Genomic DNA, 22,702 nt, shown 5'->3' on the forward strand with positions numbered 1-22,702 from the left:
GGAACCAAGAAGACAAGGATTGAAGAATAGAACAATATCGGACCTCTGAAAAGTATACAGTGTACTGTGCTTGATTGGCCAGCAAACTCGCCTGACCTGACCCCATAGAGAATCTATGGGGCATTGCCAAGAGAAGGATGAGAGACATGAGACCAAACAATGCAGAATTGCTGAAGGCCGCTAATGAAGCATCCTGGTCTTCCATAATACCTCATCAGTGCCACAGGCTGATAGCATCCATGCCACGCCGCATTGAGGCAGTAATTGCTGCAAAAGGGGCCCAAACCAAGTACTGAATACATATGCATGCTTATACTTTTCAGAGGTCCAATATTGTTCTATTCTTCAATCCTTGTCTTCTTGGTTCCATGTAATATTCCAATTTTCTGAGATTGTGGATTTGGGGTTTTCATGAGCTGTACACCATGATCATCACAATGATAACAAATTAAGGCTTGACTTATCTCGCTTTGCATGTAATGCGTCTGTCTCATATATCAGTTTCACCTTTTAATTTGCATTACTGAAATTAATGGACTTTTGCACGATATTCTAATTTTCCGAGTTTCACCTGTAGATACATAAATCAGGCTTGGTTTCAATCTGGAGGGGGAAACCTGAATCGTGTATGAAGTGCTCTCCAAAATATTGCATGGACTTTGGAATAAATCTGGTTGATATGTGAATGCACACCCACCCTCCCAAGGTAAAGTTCTGGTAAAGTCAGCATCTGAAAAAGCTTCTGATGATTGCTTGCAGTTTAAGTGCTGGCCATTGTGTTCTGAAATTTACAACACATACTACATTACCAAAATAAGGTGTCAGACCTTTGGTGCATTATATGTTCTATTAACACTTATACTTTGTGGTAAATCAGGTATTACATTTTCCAAGTACATTTTCCTTGCCTGTAATTCATTCCTAGAAAAATTACAGAAGGGAAGGAAAGACATTGTGCTGGAATATAGTTTTGCTAACATCTACCTATTCTGGACATCAACTGAAGCAAAAAATTTGAAACAAAATAGGTGTAGGACCTGATCGGTGCCTAGCTGAGAAACTATAAGAATCCCATGTAAGTTTTTCAGAACAATCCAAGGAAGAGCAGAATATTGGTATAAAAATTTAAAAAATGTTGATTTATGCTAAGAAGACATGTTCTATTGAATTGAATGGCATAATGACAGTCCTAAGAATATAAACATTTGGGTTTCATCAAGATGGCTTTATGCCAGATATATAATTAATGCACAGATCTGATTACAGGGGCTCACATACTGTGCAATGCAACGTGGGCAACTGAAGCATCATCCATGCTGCTTTGCATCTGTAAATGCTGGCTGGCATACAGAGAAAAGATAGCAGGTGCAGCAAGACAGCAGCCTTACATAGCTTCCCAAACTAACTGCATTGGTGTGTAGTAGGGAAGTGGCAATTTTTTTCAGGTGCCCTCCCCACTGGAAAAGTTTCACACATTTGGATGCCCATGAAATAGAACCTCTGCCCTCTTTGCCTCCTGTTTGGCATTATGTGAGAAGGTGTCTTAAGGGAAGGGGAGGCCTCTCTTACTCAAGGCCACCACTCCTGTCCTACAGCCCTGCCACTGCCCACCTAATCCCTTCCACAGACTAGTCCCTAGTTAAAGAACTCTAATCTGACCAAGGTGGGGGCTCAACTTCTGATATTTTTGGCTGGAGCCTTTTGGCATCTTTGGCTGGTGTCTGCCAGGTGTTGCTCTTAGAGGCACTCTTGGGTTGAGCAGAACCTGGGGCAGTGGCGGGGGGTGGGGGAGGGCAGGTGGGCACCAGTCAGGCCCCTGCCCATTGAAAAGTTCAAAATAATAAATCTCCAGGGGAAAAAGAGAGAGAGAGAGAGAGAGAGAGAGAGAGAGAGAGAGAGAGAGAGAGAGAGAGAGAGAGAGTGGCAGGCTGGGCACCAGACAGCAGTCAACCCACCAGCCTAGAAAAACACCAGGCTCACAGCAGCAAAGGTGTGGCTTGGGGCTGCAAAAGAACAATAATTTTTTAAAAATAAATAAATAAATAAATCAGCACAGCACCCCAGTTATTAAAGCTGGCTACAAGTAAAAAGAAAAAAAAATCAAAATAAGAAAAAAAAATTCAAAGCAGCAGTACTCAGTTAAAGCCACTGGGGCAGCTGGTACAATAATGATAAGAACAAGTTGTTCTAGTAAGAATTAATCAGCCTACTTTCCTTTCACTGTCGCTACAACTGGACTATATTTGGTTCAAATAGAGGTCCACGAGTTAGATCTCTTGCACCTCAAATGTTCATGCATCTTCCATCTTGGATTGGGCTGGATGACATCATTACACACTGCACCATTGGGGTGTCCCTGTGTGTCACTCACTACAACTGTAGCAAATTTGGTTCAAATCGGTTAGTCAGTCATCAAGCTAGTGCACCTCAAAAGTTCACATGCACACCATCTTGGATCAGGGTGGATGAAATAATCACAAACTACACCATTGGGGCAACCCTATGTGTCCATATAGCTGTAGCAAATTTTGTCCAAATTGGTTAGCCTTCCAACAGGTTAGTGCACTTGCAAGTGTATATGTCTGCCATCTTGAATTGGGGTGGATGACATCATCAAAATCTATGCCATTGAGGTGTCTCTATGTGTCCCTACAACTGTATCCAGTTTGGTTCATATTGGTCCAGGCGTTGCGAAGTTGATGCGTGGGGGGACACAGACACTAACACATGGACAGACACACACACAATGCCAGGTGATCTCATAAGCCTACTGGAAAGTAGGCTAATCAAAGAAATAAAATAAGCAGTTAGGTTTGCAAGAAAAGCGGGCAGGGGGCAGATAACCCAAAGACCACCACCAATGCTGAGCTGCTACAGCCTCTCTCTGATCCTTCTCCTCTCCTGAGGCACAAAATGGCTCTCTGTCTCTCTGCCCCCAAGCAGTCCCTTAAATACATTTTGAAAATCCCTCCTTTGGCTCCCCCTTTCTCCTGCCTCCCCAGCCAATGGAAGGACCATTGCTCATGACAACACAATTTGTATGATAACAAACTAACCAAGAAGCAAGGAGATCAAGCCAATCAAAAGCCAGTGCCAGAAAATCAATCAGAAAGGGGAAAACACGGAAACAAAATGGTGCTTGAATCACTCAAATCAATTTGAGCTCAAATCCGGATTGATTCAATTCAAACTCAAATCAGGCCTTTTGTTCTAAGGGTGATTCAATTCAAGTTTGAATCACTCAAAATGGCCTGATTCAACCTCAGATCTATTCAACTCAAATCAATTTGCACATCTATGAATCAAGTCTCCTCTCTCTTTTTCTCAAAGGGACCAGCCAATTAATCAAAGAAGGTCCCAAGCAGGGAATGATGTAGAGTTTATTAAATAGCTTTTTCACACATTTTGTTTTTGTTCCTAGACATGATGTTTAAAGGCTTTCTGGTACTACAGTCCTATTCCTGGTATCTTTAAGGACCAATGCTGGCTGGCATCAGTTTTCTAATACTAGATCTCAGCTCTTTATTAAAATGAATTTTAACCGGCTTCCTTCTGATGAATTTCTATGACACTAATAAAGCAAAGAAAATACTAACACTGTCAGAAGCAATGACAAATACTCACATAAAACTAGAATAGAAATGAAATATCAACTCCCACATTATCCTCCCTGCTGTGTCCTGTTATTTGTATTTGTACTCATCAAGCAGCAGATTAATATCATATATAGAGATAACAGAATATTAGAAACGAAGATTTGGAAGAGGTGTTGTAGGCCACCTAGTTCCTGCTTGATGCAGGAAATTCAGCGCTAGAGCATCCAGGAACAGAGAACTGTTCAACTTCTGCTTGAAGACCTTCAGTGACCTTCAGAAGACCTTTGGAAGACCCACACCCCAGTAAATTGGTTCCATTGTCAAACTGCTCTTTCCAGTTTGGGAAGGAGAGCTGGACTTGTGGTAGCAAGCATGATCTGTCCCCTTAGCTAAACAGGGTCCACGCTGGTTGCATATGAATGGGAGACTTGATGTGTGAGCACTGTAAGATATTCCCCTTAGGGGATGGAGCCGCTCTGGGAAGAGTACAAGGTTCCAAGTTCCCTCCCAGGCATCTCCAAGATAGGGCTGAGAGAGATTCCTGCCTGAAACCTTGGAGAAGCTGCTGCCAGTCTGTGTAGACAATACTGAGCTAGATGGACCTATGGTCTGACTCAGTATATAGCAGCTTCCTATGTTCCATTAAGACTTTCTCCTCATGTTCCACTGAAATCTACCTTCCTGTCACTTAAGCTCACTGTTTGAGGGGAGGGGTTTTACTAGCCCCAATTATAACAGAGCCAGCATGAGTGGTAAAAGTTGAGCCTCTTAATGAGTAGCTTGAGACCGTTGTTTAAAATCTCAAAGCAAATGAACTTTATTTGGTTGGGGGAGGCTGGGGGCCCAGTTTGGGCCCGGCTTCTCCCTCCAGGGTACTCTGTAGAGGAGCAGGTAAGAAAGTGTGGGCGGGGAGGTGGAGTAGCTGTGGTCTTTAAGGATAATATCTCCCTTACCAGGATCCCTATCTGAGTGTCTGATCATATTGAATGTGTGTACGTACACTTGGGGGCCAGGGATAGATTGGGACTTCTGGTGGTGTACCAATCACCCCGCTGCCCAACAGAGTCCCTAACTGAGCTCACGGACTTGGTCTCGGGTTTGGCGTTGGAGTCCCCCGGTCTTATGGTTCTTGGGGACTTCAATATCCACTTCGGGACCGGGTTGTCTGGTGCAGCTCAGGAGTTCATAGCGGCCATGACAACTATGGGCCTATCCCAAGTGGTCTCTGGACCAACACATGTTGCTGGTCATACTCTTGATCAGATCTTTCATTCTGATCAGGGTGGTGGGGTGGGGACTCCTGTGATTTCCCCATTGTCATGGACAGACCACCATCTGGTTAATGTTGGACTCACAGTTGCGTTCCACCTCTGCAAGGGTGAGGGACCTATTAGAATGGTCCATCCAAAAAGGTTATTGGATCCAATAGGATTCTAAGTAGCCTTGGAAGGATTTAATGTTGGCCCTGCCAGCGATCCGGTTGATGCCCTGGTGGAGAATTGGAATTATCAGCTCACCAGGGCAGTAGACATGATCGCTCCTAAGTGTCCTCTCCGACCGGCTTTAAAAATGGCTCCTTGGTATATGGAAGGTCTGCGGGAGCTGAATCGGCAAGGTAGACAACTGGAGCGCAAGTGGAGGAAGACTCGACTCAAATCCGACAGATTGCAACACAGAGCACATTTAAAGATCTATGCTCTGGTTATACGTGCAGTAAAGAAGTGTTTCTTTTCTGCCCGTATTGCTTCCGCAGGCTGTTGTCCAGTGGAGCTATTCAGGGTTGTGAGGGGGCTAGTAGGGCCCCCTGCTCCCCTGAATTTGAATTTGGAATCATCAGTTGCCTGCTGTGATGAGTTTTTTTGTGGACAAAGTCTCTCTTATTGGGGTTGATCTAGATCTAGATTTAGACTCCACAGTTATCACAGTGTCAGATGCAGAGGTATCCAGCAACTCCTCTTGTGTGGTTAGGCTGGATCAATTTCAGTTTGTGACTCCTGAGGATGTGGACAAGCTGCTTGGAATGGTGCATCCTACCACCTGTCTGCTTGATCCTTGCCCAGCGTGGCTTATACTATCTGGCAAGGGGGTTGTTGTGGAGAGCCTGGTGGCAATTGTAAATACCTCTCTGAGAGAGGGCAGGATGCCTCCTTGTTTAAAGGAGGCAATTATTAGACCTATTCTTAAGAAGCCTGCCTTGGACCCCTTGGAGTTTAGTAGCTACAGGCCTGTCTCCAACCTCCCATGGTTGGCCAAGGTAATTGAGAGGGTGGTGGCCTCCCAACTCCAGGCAGTCTTAGAGGAAACTGACTATCTAGACCCATTTCAAACTGGTTTTCAGATGGGTTATGGGGTGGAGACTGCCTTGGTCAGCCTGATGGATGATCTCCAATTGGGACTTGACAGAGGAAGTATGACTCTGTTGGTCCTTTTGGATCTCTCAGTGGCTTTCGATACTATCAACCATAGTATCATTCTGGAACATCTGAGGGAGTTGGAGGTGGGAGGGACTGCTTTGCAATGGTTCTGCTCCTACCTTTCTGGCAGATTCCAGATGGTGTCGCTTGGAGACTGTTGCTCTTCAAAATCTGAGCTTTTATATGGGGTCCCTCAGGGCTCCATACTGTCTCCAATGCTTTTTAATATCTACATGAAACCGTTGGGAGAGATCATCCAGAGATTTGGTGCTGGGTGTTATCAGTATCCTCCCTGAATGCCTGCTTGGAAGCAGTAATGGGCTGGATGCGGGATAACAAACTGAGACTGAATCCAGACCAGACGGAGGTACTTATTGTGTGGGGTTGTCACTTGGGAAGTGATATTGAACTACCTGTTCTAGGTGCAGTCACACTTCCTCAGAAGGAACAGGTACGCAGTTTAGGAGTGCTTCTGGATCCACACCTTTCCCTGGTTCCCCAGGTTGAGGCAGTGGCCAGAAGCACTTTCTATCAGCTTCGGTTGATACACCAGCTGCATCCATTTCTTGAGGTTCATTATCTCAAAACAGTAGTACACTTGTTGGTATCCTCCAGACTTGATTACTGCAATGCGCTCTATGTGGGGCTGCCTTTGTACATAGTCTGGAAACTGCAGTTAGTACAAAATCCGGCAGCCAGGTTGGTCTCCAGAGACCATATTGCACTGGCTGCCAATAAGTTTCCGGGCAAAATACAAAGTGCTGGTTATAACCTATAAAGCCCTAAACAGCTTAGGCCCACACTACTTAAGAGAGCATCTTCTTCTGCATGAGCCCCATTGTCCACTGCGTATATCAGGGGAGGCTTGTCTGTGGCTACCTTCATGTCATCTGGTGGCCACCCAGGGATGGGCCTTCTCTGTTGTGGCCTCAAGACTTTGGAACATGCTTCCCAATACTTAATTGATTTTAATGTTTTGTTTTTATTTGTTGTGAACTGCCCTGAGACCTTGGGTTAGGGCGGTATAAAAATGCACTTAATAAATAAATAAAATAATTTGGGAAGTTGCATTCTTGGATAGAAAGCCTGTATGCCTATGTTTGTGAGCAAGAAGGGCCAGTGCTGGCTTAGGGCCAGTGCTGGCTTAGGGCAGTGGCCAAAGTGGCAATGGCTAAGGGCACAGATGTTTAGGGATACCATTGTGTCCCCTTCCGGCAAGGTCCAAAAGGTGAGCAGATGGTCATCCCCTTTGCTGAAGGGCAGCAAGAACTTGTTGACAGTGTTGGGAAGGGGAGACTCCTGGCAATAAGGTGTCGGGAGGGGCCCCTCTAGAGAAGTCTCCAGTTCATACAGGCAATTGCTGGTGGCTACCTATATGCACCCCAGGATTACAGCCAGGTTGTTGGCTGTACCTGAACCAGACTGGCTCCGTTGGGCTTTTTCAAGGCCGCAGGGTGGGGGTCTGTGGAGGTTCCCTCTCCCCCCACCGGCCTTCATTATGCAGGAAATCTTCAGCACTTTCTGGACCTTCCATCTGTTGCAGCAGGCATTTTGGAAGCCACCGCACGTGCCCAGTGGCAGTGGCACCCTATCATCACTCCTGCTTATGATGCCACTGATGGTCTGCTACTAATTTCAGAGGATAGCTACTTTGCAAAGGGGATTAAATGGGAAGGACCAGAGTTCTTCTTCACCTCCCCAAAGTAGAGTGCAGCAGCCTAATATCCAATTCTCCCTGGCAGATCCCTGTCTTAGTTCTCTCCCTATTTTTGCCTTTTATTAAAATTTTGTTAATGTGAGTTAGCATTGTCATTCCGTGTTATTGCCAAGGATTTAGATCTGGATGAAATAATCCAAAGATCTGCATCTGTTAAGGCCCGAAAAGTGAACTTTTGAGTGAAAAATATGGATGAGTAGCCCCATGTTTAACTTCCCATGTGTAACCCATGTTATTAATACTATTTGTGAGTTTGTTACTAAAATAATTTTAATATTTTAATAAAATGTACTGTATGAAGTAAAACATAAAGACATATACAAATTTATGGTTTTTAACTAAAAATAAAAACTATATTAAAAATGGGGGTGGGGTTAGGGGGTCAGTAATTCTACTGCTACGATTTACAGGTCTCAGATTAACCACTATTATATGACAAACATGTTTGTATGGTATACCCTGTTCCTTCAGTACAATACTGCTCACAGAGATAAAACAATAAAACAAATAAAATTACTAAAATTCTACTTAGAATTAAGTCCAAAACTTGAGCTATTTTTGGAAGGGTGGTATATCAATCAATCAATCAATCAATCAATCAAATAAATAAATAAATAATGCAGAATTAAACAACATTCTGACTACTTCCTTATGGAAATTTTCAACACATGGGGAAATAATACATCAGCATGACCTAGTGCACACCCTCCAACATTTTGCTGATGAAAACAGGGACAGCACTGTGAATGTGCAGGGGGCACATGGTCAAGCAGCTTGGGAGGCATGACATACAATTCTAACTACAAGCATGCTACAAAGGAGATCGCAGGTAAGAATGTGCATGCAGAGTATACAGGTGAAACTCGGAAAATTAGAATATGGTGCAAAAGTCCATTAATTTCAGTAATGCAAATTAAAAGGTGAAACTGATATATGAGACAGACGCATTACATGCAAAGCGAGATAAGTCAAGCCTTAATTTGTTATCATTGTGATGATCATGGCGTACAGCTCATGAAAACCCCAAATCCACAATCCCAGAAAATTAGAATATTACATGGAACCAAGAAGACAAGGATTGAAGAATAGAACAATATTGGACCTCTGAAAAGTATAAGCATGCATATGTATTCAGTACTTGGTTTGGGCCCCTTTTGCAGCAATTACTGCCTCAATGCGGCGTGGCATGGATGCTATCAGCCTGTGGCACTGATGAGGTATTATGGAAGACCAGGATGCTTCATTAGCGGCCTTCAGCAATTCTGCATTGTTTGGTTTCATGTCTCTCATCCTTCTCTTGGCAATGCCCCATAGATTCTCTATGGGGTCAGGTCAGGCGGGTTTGCTGGCCAATCAAGCACAGTACACTGTATACTTTTCAGAGGTCCGATATTGTTCTATTCTTCAATCCTTGTCTTCTTGGTTCCATGTAATATTCTAATTTTCTGGGATTGTGGATTTGGGGTTTTCATGAGCTGTACGCCATGATCATCACAATGATAACAAATTAAGGCTTGACTTATCTCGCTTTGCATGTAATGCGTCTGTCTCATATATCAGTTTCACCTTTTAATTTGCATTACTGAAATTAATGGACTTTTGCACGATATTCTAATTTTCCGAGTTTCACCTGTATTTTTCCAGATTAGTAAAGCAGAGGAGCCAAGCCCATAGCCTTCAACATTCTGCAGATGAAAATAGGGGCGCACTTGTAAGAACCAAGGGCTACTGCCCAATCCCCTCATTATTACATTTTGCTGAAAACTGGATTCCACCCACTAAATGCCGTGTACACCATAGTGTCTTAGTGTTGTGCACTCACTTACATTCCGGTGCACTATAGACACGATGCATCCATCCTCCCACTTGTAAATTTAATTTCTAGAGGCTCTAGGGAGTGATGAATGAGGGAAATGAACAAGGCCTCCACAAGGGGCAATCAGGGAGAAATAGGGACAGTGGTTTACTAGGAACAGATTCCAGAATGTATGGACTGCCCTTGCTAATCCTCCAAACAAAACAGAACAAAAACAAGAAGTTGTTCTAGTAAGAACTAATCTGCCTGCTTTCCTTTAACTATCTCTGCAACTGGACTAAATTTGGTTTAAATAGAGGTCCACAAGTTAGATCTCTTGCACCACATGTCCGCCGTCTTGGATCAGGGTAGGTGACATCATCACAAACTACACCATTGAGGTGTCCCTGTGTGTCACTCACTGCAACTGTACCAAATTTGGTCTAAATCAGTTTGACAGTCCTCAAGTTAGTGCACTTGCACCTCAAACGTTCACATGTCTGCCATCTTGGATTGGGGTGGATGACATAATCATAAACTATGGCATTGAGGTTTCCCCATGTGCGTCTAGAGTTTGTGCATCTTTGGGGCAGATTTGGGGCAAACGAATGAATCCACTCTCATTTGCTACCAGAGAATCTACACTCAGCATACCTCAGAAACAACAAAACCCAGTACTCCATGGGCTTGTGGGTATGGGGGTGGTAAGACGCGCAAACTTCAGAAATTCTTTTTAAAATTACCCATTTCAGCAATTCCTTTGAAATCTGGATGGTAGAAGGCACCCATTGGAGCACTACTGCCTGACCCACTCTTTTGCCCCCAAAACTCCCTTTCTGCCCCAAATCTGCCCCAAAGACATGCCAACTTCAATTTAAAAAAAATCAGCCCTTTGCCCAATTTCTTTGAAATCTGGGTGGTAGCTTCCTTGCACCCATTGAGCGCTACTACCCACTACAACCCACACTGGGTCACACTGGGTCACCCTGGTGCCACCCCACCAGGGAATTCTAACTAAGGCTGCTGAAATCCCCATTATTCCTATGGGGGAAAGCTTAAAGATGTGTAAACTTCAAAAATCATTTTAAAATCAACCCTTTGTCCAATTTTTTTGAAATTTGGATAGCAGCTTCCACCCATTGGGCACTACTTACACACACACACCCAATTTGGCCCTGGGACCTTTTTTTTAATCTGAATCGATTCGGATTTGGATTTGGAAAATTCAGATACAAATCAAATCTGGGGTGATGGGGGGGTCAGATTTGGACCCCAAAACAAATCAGGGGTGTTTCAGTTTGAGTAGAAATTGAAACAAAAAGATTGATTCGTGCAGATCCCTAAAAAATATCTGACCCTTTTGTATAAAAATAGCAAATTAACAACACATGTGGCAAGACAGTAGCCCAGATAAGCTGTGATTCCTTGTTCTGTAGCTATTGTAGCAGTTTAGTTGAAATCCATGAAGCATTTAAACACTGATATTATTGGATTTAAACAAAGGTAACCCCCAAAAGTTAAAAATGTATGAGGGCAAGACTGAGTGACTGTTCCTTTTCCACCTAGACTGATGATTAAATACATTGTGCATCTTTATACTATGTAGAAATGCACTGGAGTGCAGCATTGCATATGATAGGGGTGTGCAGAACTGGTTCTATTCAAACCTGGTTTGAATAGAACCCGCCCAGTTCAATCGGTTTTTACTCAAACGGGACCAGACCCCCCAAAAGGGTTGCCGGTCCAAGTTTGAGCCAAACCAACCCTGGTTCTAATGGAACTGGTTCAGAACTGATTCAGTGGTTTGAGGGGCATGCTTGTAAAGGCAAATCTGGTGAGGATTCCAGTTTGCAACCAAAGGGGGGAACCCTGCCTGCCTTAAAAAAAAACCCTCCTAATGGGGCACTGCGTTGGAAGAGGAGAAGGTGGTGGCACAACTCCTCCAGACTCTGGATTGATTCTGGCACTCCAACAAAGCCCAGTTCCCATCATTTGTGTGACCTCCATGCATGCAAATTTGCATCATCAAGTTTGCGCAGGACTTGGTCCGGAGTTTGGAGGAGCCGCACTGCCGCCACTGTCACATCCTCCTCCAATGAGATGCCGCATTTGGAGTGTTTTAAAGGCAGGCAGGGTTCCCCACTTTGCTTGTAAAGGGGAATCCTCACTGGATTCCCCTTTACAAGCATGCCCTCCAAGCCGAATCGAACCACTTCCAAACCAGTTCAGCCCAGTTCTACCCTTGGCCCAAACCAGGGGGCTGATTCAACTCTGATCAGCTCACAGGCCAGCGGGCCGGTTTAAATTTGGCTTCAATTCAAACTAAATCATTGGAATCGGTTCCGTGCACACCCCTCACATATGATGGCTAGCACAGAGGGGCAAGTCTACCCAGCTATGAACTGATTTGATTTTAGCAGATTATTACTGTTGGCATCATTAGTACTGTGGCATCATTTCACCACCTTTGCTTTGAGTCAGTGCTGCAAGCCAGCTCAAGAAGACACATGATTTGCACATCAGGGGAAGGGGATGACTCCATGACAGTAAAAGCCACTGTAGGCAGATATTCTGGGCACCTTTCATTTCTACTGTCATACAAAGTTATAAAGTGGCACAAAATTGAGTATGGAGTCAAGGCATTGAATAGCATGGATGAGCTAAGGAGATTTCTTCGATACCACCTCAGGGCCATCAACACTGGTGCAAACTAGGGATGTGCACAGAACCGCAGTAGGTGGGGGGAGGGACTTGAAGGCGTCAGGGGTGCCGCTTTAAGAGCGGGGAAGGGTGCACTTACCCTTCCTGCTGCTTTCCCCCCACCAGCATCTGTTTTCGTAAAAGCTCATCGGGGCGGCAGCGTACCTCCCTGCTGCCCCATTGCCCCCATTGTCCGGATATAACCGGAAGTCCCCAACGTGCCTGCGTGTGCCGGCATGTGTGTGGGCATGCATGCAGGTGTGCCGGGGACTTGCGGTTATATCCGGACAACGGGGGCAATGGGGCAGCAGGGAGGTACGCTGCCACCCCGCTGAGCTTTTATGAAAATGGATGCCAGTGGGGGAAAAGCGGTGGGATGAGTACGTGCACCCTCCCCCACTCTTAAAGTGAGACACCCCCCACCGCCAAACAGTTCTTTGAACCGGTTCCGCGCACATCCCTAGTACAAACTACTCACTTGCTATCCTGGGAATGGGGCTATAACTCAGTGGCAGAGGCATCTGCTTTGAATGCAGAAGGTCCCAGTTTCAAACACTGACATCTCCATGTAGGGCTGGGAAAGACTCCTGCCTGAAACCCTGGAGAGTTACTGTCAGTGAGCGTAGACAATACTCTGCTTGATGGACCAGTGGTCTGACTTGAGATAAGAGAGCTTCCTCCTATGTACCATGCTTTGGATTGGGATAAAATGTTTTTGGGGATGGGGCCATAGTTTAGTGACAAAGAGCCTGCTTTGCGTGCAGAAGGTCCCAAGTTCAATCCCTGGCATCTCCAGATAGCGCTGCAAAAAACTCCTGCCTGGAACCTTGGGGAAGCTGCTGCCAATTACTGCCAACAATACTGAGGTAGATGGACCAGTGATCTGACTTGCTATAAGACAGCTTCCTACATCCCCTATAGAAAAGTAGTTCAGTATTAGTGCTGAGAAGCAGCATAGCAAGGTGGCAGTCGTAGAGTGGACTGCCATTGTAAATGACTAGGCGGTATTCTGATGGACTGGATAGCTTATGGTCTGTGTGGAAGGCTTCATTTCAGATGGGACTGTTAGCTGAGTTCAAAGATATAGGTTTTTTTAACTGATGGGATTATCAACTCTGACTGAAGCTATTCCTGGAGAACCCTCCCCCAATATTTTAAATAATATCACACCATTCATTTCCAAGATTGCTTTCAATGATCACCTGGAGATTGATGCTGATTTCTGGAAACTCCAAGCCAGCCCTATCTGGAAGTTGGAACAACCACTTCTGATGCAAATTAAAGCTTTGGTAGGGACTGGAGGACAAAAAAGGTAGAATCGCTGAATTCTGACCACCATTTTGGTTGACTCCAATTTACAGATACGGAGAAAGAGATAGGAAATTCTACTGCCCTATATGTAAGGTAGACAAGGCCATTTCCTTTTTCTGTACTAGTGACATATAATTCAGCCTAAGAAAGATTTTTCCATTTCCTCACAGACTGAAGTTCTTGCTCTAATAATTTCAGACATATCAGTTTGTGTGTCACTGATATTTTTATTTATCATATTTGCACCCATTCTTCCTCCAAGGAGCTGAGGGTAGCATGCTGCCAAGCAAGGAGGTGGCCATGAAAGTTTTTTCTTTGTGGGAGAGGGTTATCGTCAAAATATGCATTATTTCCACACACACAAATGCAACGTCTCAGTATCTAAGTAATGCAATTGTGTCTCAGTATCAGACACAATTATAAAATATATATGCACATATACACACTAAAAGAAGAAGAAGAAACACCCGTTTGAATAAGGCAGTCAATTATTTTCCTACCAAATCTGCTTTGGAGATGAGAGCCAAAAACAGTGAAAGGAAAAAGATGTGCCCTAGATGCTTTTCAAGGATGAATAATGTACTTGGCTATGGCTGTCATATACAATGGAAAAGCAATTCACGAAACATGCAATCAGTCTGATCAAATCAAATGGAACGAAGGTGGGAACAATTTTGTAGTTCATATTTTTGCCTGGTTTATTACAGCTAAAAGAGAGAGAAATTCTAATCAAAAGCAAAATTACCCAAACCAGGAGAAAATATCAAATATTACATTATCTGCTGATGCATTTATTTGAAATTTATGAAATAACTTCTGCTGTTTTCGATTTAATTGAGATGAAGATTTTCTGAGATACTGTTCAATGGTTGAGGTTTCTTTGTTTGATTGCAAAAAGGACATATTATTAGCAACTAATTAGATGAATATATGACTCATGGAACAGGCTGTTTTCTTGACAGGAAACTAGCAATAAATAAGAAGCCGAAAAGTACTGTCTGCTGCTATATTTGGGAGTGCACATATGGTAGCAGAGTTTTGCCTGAGTTTTTAAACTTCCTATAAAATAGAAAAAAAATATTATTATTTTAAGTTATAGCATACATGCTTCTTCCACACATGATTAGGACAAGCTGGAGGACATACTGGCCCCATATCTAGACTGGGGCCAGCGCCTGCCACTGCAATGCTATTCTCCCCATCCCCCATGCATGTTAACTATCTGAATGAATGAACAGGACATTATTACCTCATAAATAAACCTTAGGAGAACTGTCAACTTCTTGCCTTACATAAGATTGGATTTCATTGTCTTCATCTAGCTTCACTCCTATGTTCTGACTAAGTAATGAGCTGCCAAGGAGCAGGGTCTTTTCTGCAGCTGCACCAGTTTTCTTGAATGCCTTCCCTACTGGAATCAAGCAAGCTCCCACATTTTATACCTATCAGAAGACATGGCTTTTAAAGAAAGCTCTTGATGTGTGATGCTTTTTAATGGGTTTAAGGACTGCTGTTTTGATTTTTGATACGGCTGTGATGCTATGCTGCTGATTCTGGCTGACATCCAGACAAAGGAAGTGCTCACACAGCTCAGTGCTGGTTGGGGCAAACAAGCTGGGGGCAGCGGGGGAGGTGAGCCACAGGTGTGTTGCTTGATGCTCCCATTCTGCCCTGTCCTGGCAATTTCTGTCCCTTTCTCGTCTCACCTCATCCTGAGCCCAGTGGGCTAGTAATTTGCCTGGATTGAACTCCTCAGTCACCTGGTTGGGGAATTCAACCCCCCAACTGGAAGAATTTCCAGCCCACTAGGCTTGGGGCAGGGTTTGACAAGAAAGGGAGAGAGGTCACTGGGGAGGGGCTGAACAGCAGCATGGAGCACAGCACATGTGGCTTGTTCCCCTTGTTTGCAGCCATCTCCACTGACATAGTTAACACACAATGTGCACTCAGGGGAGGGGCTATTTTCATCAATATCCTCCTCCCTCTGAAGTGACTGTGACTTGTGAAAATATGTCCCCGACTGCTATTTTGCTGGTCCCAGACCCAGCTTCAGAGGGAAGGGATATCGAATAACATTACCTCTCCTCTGGAGTGCTTGCGCAACAGTGCTGCGCCGGTGCTTTTTAGCCTGGATGTCAGCCTCTGTGTTATGTGTCATGAATATTTTTGATGTGTTATGCATATTTATTGATTTTTGTAAGCTGTTTTGGTTCACATGAGAAGAGTGGGCTATGTACAAATTTTCTAAACAAACAATACATACAACCAGTGGAGTGGAGTGTGAATGAAACAGGCTGACCAATAGATATTTATCGTTGTTGAAGACCCAACTGAAATGAAAATCTCATAAGGCCCTTGAGTTCTATTATCCCCTGTAACCACTTCTAGCCGTGTGGCAATCCACGCATATGGCTCCTGGGACGTGATCATTTGGAAATAATTGGTGTAAATGCTGCTAAAATTATATCCAGCTGCAACACTCATTAAGGCAGCCGTTCCTTTTTAATCCCTGCAGAGATATCATCAGCGATATCATCTGAGGGTATATCTCACTTCCCTTCTGACTTAAAAGGCAGACACACAGGCTTTAGAGTGATGCTACAGGCCACATCCCATTTACCTTAAAGCAGAACCACTGACATCAGTAATGGAAGTCTGAAGTAAGTGGATTGTGGATTATGGCCAACTTTAGGTTAATTAGCCACTTGTCTCACATCAAGAATAAGACAGAAATTATTTAATTGGTCTTTAATTATTGCAAATACTGTTAATTACTTGTTTTACACAGTGGAAAATACCATGCAGAGAAGGGCAATTAACCATAAAAACATGATATTAACACATGCGCTCCTTAGTCGCTTTTCCCCCAGTCTATTTAGGAAAATAGATTTCCTACGCAGGTTTTAATGGTCCTAGGAGAAAAAGAGGAAGAGGTTTCTGTTATCTATCACTGACTGACTGATTGATTGATTGATTGTACGATATTTACATGTCTCTTTTCAGCTTTACAAGTTCCCAGAGAAGTTTACAACATATATTAAAACCAATATCAACAATTAAAATATTGTTTTACAAAGTAAAAGCTAAGCAAAAATCAACATATAAAATCCAAATTGAGATAAATCTGAAGATTACTTTTTTAAAGTGGCCAACATGATGTGCAGCATACTGGTTGTGAATAGGAGTGTGCAGAAAACCACCTGGCCTGGTTTGGTTCAAGTTTGAACCGGACCTGAACCAGACTGGGCCAGTATGGTTTTGTCCCCCATCAAACCCCCCTCCCCCATTTGGTTCAGTTTGGGGTGGGGGAGTTCGTCAAACATCGTTTTAAACAAATTATTATTATTATTTTAAAATTACCCCCTCCCGGGGGATTCTCCGAGGTGGCATGGGGGTCCATGGAGGTTCCCTCTCCCCTGCCTGGTTCAGGCATCTTTGCCCTTTCTGGGCCTATTTCCTGGTGCAGTGGCCATTTTGGAGGCCACCACACCAGCGCAGTGGGATCCTTCTTGGCCTGGCTCATGACATTTATACAGTGTCTATCACTGAATCCTTGTGGGCTCTTTTGTTCAGGATAGGTCAGGGTTTAACCCCAGTAGTTTCCATTTACTTTACAGAGTGTCTTTTCATATAATACACAGTGATTTACCTACAGGGCTTCTCCAAGGTGGTGAGGGGTCCATGCAGGTTCCCCCTCCCCCGCCAACCTTCCTTTTTTTAAACATCGCCTGGTTCAGGGATCTTTGGCCCTTTCTGGGCCTTTCCCCTCGTGTGGTGGCCATTTTGGAGGCCACCACACCTGCACAGTGGGATCCTACTTGGCCTGGGTCATGACCCAGCCATGCAAGGTCCCACTGCACAGGTGCGGTGGCCTAAAAAATGGCCACCGTGCCAGGAAATAGGCCCAGAAAGGGCTAAAGATGCCCAAACCAGGTGATTTTTACAAAAAGGGGGGACCTCTACGAACACCCACCACCACCTCAGAGAAGCCCCCTGGAGGGGGTAAGTTAAAAAAGAAAAAATATATTTAAAAGGCTCGACGAACCCCTGAATGGGTGTGTGTGTTCGGTCCGGGGTCAAGCTGAACTGGAGGTTGTTTGGCTTGACCCCAAACCTTCGAAGCAAACCAGTTCAACATCAAACTGGCTCAGATTCAAACTTGTTTGCACACCCCTAGCTGCAAATTGTTTTGGGGCTGCTGCTGTGAACGAAACATGCACCACCTGCTTTTCCCAGGGCCCCTCTTTGTTTCCTTCCCCAGTCTTCTCTGCTGCAGCAGGCAGTGAAAACAGCAATGCTAGGGAACACCAACAGGAATGGGCGGTTGCCTTCTTTTTCCTGCTTACAGGCTACACAGATGCATCTGTGGCCACTCAGTTGGCCACTGAGTGAAGTAGGAAGCTGGACTGGATGGATCTTTGCCCTGATCCAGCAGGGCTTTTCTTATGTTCTTGTGTGGTGACAGTGGGAGCAGGAGGGGTAGTGGTGGGGACAGGGGCAGTCATATCTATGGTAGCAGGGGGCAAAGGCAATGAAAGAGCTGGGAAGCCAAAACTCTCTCTCTCTCTCTCTCGCCAAAAGTAATTCTCCCAGTTCCTACCCTGGATGGAACATCATTACAGAGCATCAGGGCAATAGCAGGCATTGGGGTAAAATGGCATCCAAGAATGATCTTCCCAGGGTATCTGTGGTGGTGCATTCACTTTCATCACCCCTCCTGCTCTTGCTGCTGTAGCTTGTGCTGCCCACAGCTCCTGAGCCCTTTTTCTCTTGCTGCTTGGTAAGTCCAGGCCTTAACTGGAGACCACCAAAGCCATAAAGGTGTTTCAGGTGGTGCATGAGATATAAACAATCAACAGATGGCAAGCTGGCAACCTAGTGCCTGTCAATAGTCAAGCAGCAGAATTCTGTAACTCCTGAGGCTCCTCTGTTGTTTAGGGAGGCCCCATATAGATCGACATTACATTGGGAAGTCATTAAGGCAGGAGTGAGAATGGCCAGGTCCATCTACCAGCAATGGGTGAAGCTGACAAACCAACATTGATTGAAGGTACTCTGGGTTTCAGGTAGGAATCCAGAAGTAAAGCGAGGCCGGGGAGTACCCCCAAATGGTGAACCTGTTCCACCAGGAAGAGTAGGCCTTCTAAAACAGGCATTTTCCCAATCCCAGCTACTTCGGTAACCTTGATTAACTTTGTTGTATCTGGATTAAACTTGAGTGTCTTGATCTTCATCCAGCCTACCACTGACCTCAGATTTCCATTCAGTGCCACACCTGGAAATCACTGCCATACCTGGAGCAGATGGAAAAGAATAAGTCCAGCCATTCCATTCTGAAGTGTTAGCAACAGATAGAAACTTGGCTGGCTGAAAATATGCAGATCACTTCTCATCAAAGCTGTTCAGACAGCTACTGTAGAATGTGATCGAAGGTACTTTGACACTAACAAATAAAAGTGTTTGCTTGGAGACTGAAATATTATGATCTTCATTTTTTCAGCTGGAGGTTTTTCTGGTCTTTCCATTGTGTCAGAGGACTGTCATTTCAATTCAAGATGCTCCTTGTTTATCTAGTAATTTCATTTATACAGTGTCTATCACTGAACCCTTGTGGGCTCTTTTGTTCAGGATAGGTCAGGGTTTAACCCCAGTAGTTTCCATTTACTTTACAGAGTGTCTTTTCATATACTCCACAGTGATTTATCCATAGGGCTATTAATATTTTAACTTTAAGTCAGTGATTTAATGCTTGAAAACGTTTTCAGAAGTTTGGATGTTTTTTTACTTCTGGGTCTTAGCTGCTGCCACTGAAGGACCTATTAGATAGATGGAATTAAAATGAATTATACCAATTGTGACTACCTATGAGTCTACATGGCAATAATTCACTCAACTTGACAATGATATAAACTGTAAGGTAGGGCACTGCAACCATGACCCTATGTTTTTTATGGTGTTAACTAAGTTTTAATATTTTAATAAAATTGGAATTTTATTGTATAAACTTTTGTAAACTGCCTTGGAATGAGTTTTAAGTGGCTATAGACTACCTCTGGCCTCAGAGGCAAGATGCCTCTAAATACTAGTTGCAGGGGAGTAACAGCATGAAGGAGGGCATGCCCTCAGCTCTTGCCTGTCAGTTTCCAAGAGGCATCTGGTGGGCCACTGTACAAAACAGGACACTGGACTAGATGGGCCTTGGGCCTTTCAGAACAGAAAGGCTGTTCTTATGTAGCTGGTATATAAAGTGAAAAAATAAAATAAAATATTAAATATTACCTTTTCACCCCCTTGGTAACGAGGTGTAAATATGATTTAAAAACTGATCTCTTGGGATCACAATGATTTTTTTCTAGTACTTGATGATTGAATTCTGTAACCTGTAGCCAACATCCTAACACTGTGTCTATACAACAAAAATATACCTGGTCAAATGCTGATGATCACACATTGGGAGGATTGGAAATGCTGATGATCACACCCAGGGTTGTTTGTTTGTTTGTTTTGCCAATTCCCCCCTGCCCCCCACCCCCCAGGAAACATTCTTTGCAACCCAGAAATAAGTTGCTAAGAGCACTTCTGGAGGGAGGGGAGGAGGCTATGTAAGATGACCAGCACAAAAAATGTTTAATGTTTGTATCTGAGACCTACTTGTCAATTCTAGCTTCTGACCACATAGCAACCCTTAGCATATTTGTTCTATTTGGCTTCCAGACAGGGGGTGAGGAACAATCAAAAGGCTTAAGCAACAACTGCTAAACCCATCATTTTGGAAATCTATTTTTAATAAGGATCTAAGAATACGGCATGAGCATCTGTGGTTCAGATATAAATAGGGCAGGGTTTCTTAACCTTGGGCCCCCAGATGTTGTTGGACTACAACTCCCATCATTCCCAGACATGGCCTTTGTGGCTGAGAATGATGGGAATTGTAGTCCAACAACATCTGGGGGGCCAAGGTTAAGAAACCCTGAAATAGGGTATTGAACTGACACTATGTAAACCTTAATGAAATCATTGGGCCTGGATTAATTGCCTTTTAATGCACACTAAGCAGAATTTGGGTGTGTATCTGTATGGCTGCAGTCCAAAAAATGCTTCCTGGGGAGAAAGCCCATGGGACACACTGGAACTTATTTCTGAGTAAAGATGCATAGCATTGTGCTATAAGGCTGAAGTCATATGATCACTTGCACAGCTCCAAAGCAATGAGGAGGAAACTAGGAGAAGGAGAAGTTGCTGCTGGCACACATTACAGTCCAAACATTTTCCCCTTTCTTCCGCGTTTATCCTCTCTGTATTTCTAAAAGAGAGGGAGCCAGAAGAAACCATTGTTTCTACAATGCAGTGTGAATAGTAGGTGACCAAACTATCTTTACAGAAAGAACCTCTGCATCATCCTTTTGGTCTTGTGATAGTGAGAATGGATTGTCCCCTTTCCTAAGCAGGGTCTATCCTGGTATGCATTTGGATGGGTGACCATATGCGAGAGCTGTCTGTAGATATTCCCTGTAGAGGATGAGGCCATAGTTTAGTGGTAGAGCATCTGTTTCAGTACAGAAGGTACCAGGTTCACTCTCTGGCTTCTTCTTCTTTGGTGTGGCTTCTCCAGGTAGGGCTGGAAGAGACTCCTGCCTGAAACCTTGGAAAGCTGCTTCTGGTCAGGGTTGTCTCTACTGAACTATATGAGCCAATGGTCTGACTTGGTAAAAGGCAACTTATTATGATTTTTTAATCATTTCAATTAGTCCCATACTGAGGCCGCATTAGCACATAACACAGAACTGCAGTTGAAGGGGCCAGAGATTCTGCAAGCATTATGTGCGAATGTGAGCAGCTGGAGTTTGGTGTGGTGACGAACCTGAGATTTCAGATTTGGAACTCCAGTCTGAACCCTCGAGCTGTAGTGAGTTTCATCGTCACTAACTGAGGTTGGACGCAGCCTGCAGTACATCCGAATGCTTAACTGCAGGCTGTGTCCCCTTCAACCCGAGTTGAGGGAGAAAGCTGCTCCCTCAACTTCAGCTGTGATTGTCTGTGCGGGTTATCCTTCCGTCAAGAAGGAAGTCTGCACAGACAGTTCCCCATCCTCTCTGTAGTCTCTCTGACTGCAGAGAGGATACTCTTCGCTACATCTGAATTTGGACGGGAGAGTGGGGGGAGGGGGAGAGTGGAACCTCAGGTCTATTGTACTCATGGTTCTGTGTTACATGCAAATGTGGCCTAAGTGGTATATGGCTTAGTTCAGGGGTTTCCAACCTTGGTTCTCCAGATGTTGGATTACAACTCCCATCATTCCCAGCAACTATGGTCAACATTTTTGACCATTGTGAATGGGGATGATGGAAATTGCAGTCCAACAACATTTGGGGATGTAAGGTTGGGAACCCCTGGGTTATGTTATGCAATCAGCAAAATACACTTCCGGGTGGGTTTAGACCTGGGTTTGGACTGAAACTACCATGGTTGCCCTGGAAGATGGGAGAGAGATCAGCACAGGGTATGTCATTCAGTGTCATCAGTATTTTGATGACACCTAGTCCTCCTTTTCACTGACTCCAGAGTCTTCTTCAGATGTTATTAATCCAAGCCCCACTCACGCTTTCAGTGGGGAGGAAATCCCACCCTGCCACTGTCACTCACCCCCTTGTGCCCAACAAACATGCTTAGGGCACTGTTTGTCTGAAAGGCACAGTGCTATAAGCATGTTCAATGGCAATTCTGTGAGTGATCCAGGTGGGATGTCCTCCATGCTTTCCCCACTGTGTGAGTAGGGCTTGGATTAATAACATCTGAAGAGGTCTCAGGTAAAGTGGTTGCACCCCTGAATGCATATTTGGAATCTGTGATGGATTAGATGAGGGTGAATCAACCTTATGCTGCATGTTTACTGTGCATGTGGCAGGGAGCTTTATCCTTAGGAAAATATTCAGACATGCAACCTTCTTCCACATTTAGCCTGAAATATAGTCCCAGAAAATTGATTTGACTGCCTTGCCCACAGTTACGAGTTATCTCATAGATTTACTCAAGTTTACTCAAAGTGTTTGTAAAATTCCAATGCTTAATTCCAAACTTAATGCACTAATCCAGACAATCCTGCTCATACTTCCCAGACAGATAGGATTTTGAACTGCTGAAATGCTTTTTTCAACTTTTTAATAGTTAC

The sequence above is a fragment of the Hemicordylus capensis genome, chromosome 1 (genome assembly GCF_027244095.1).
Source record: "Hemicordylus capensis ecotype Gifberg chromosome 1, rHemCap1.1.pri, whole genome shotgun sequence".
Taxonomy (NCBI): Eukaryota; Metazoa; Chordata; class Lepidosauria; order Squamata; family Cordylidae; genus Hemicordylus; species Hemicordylus capensis.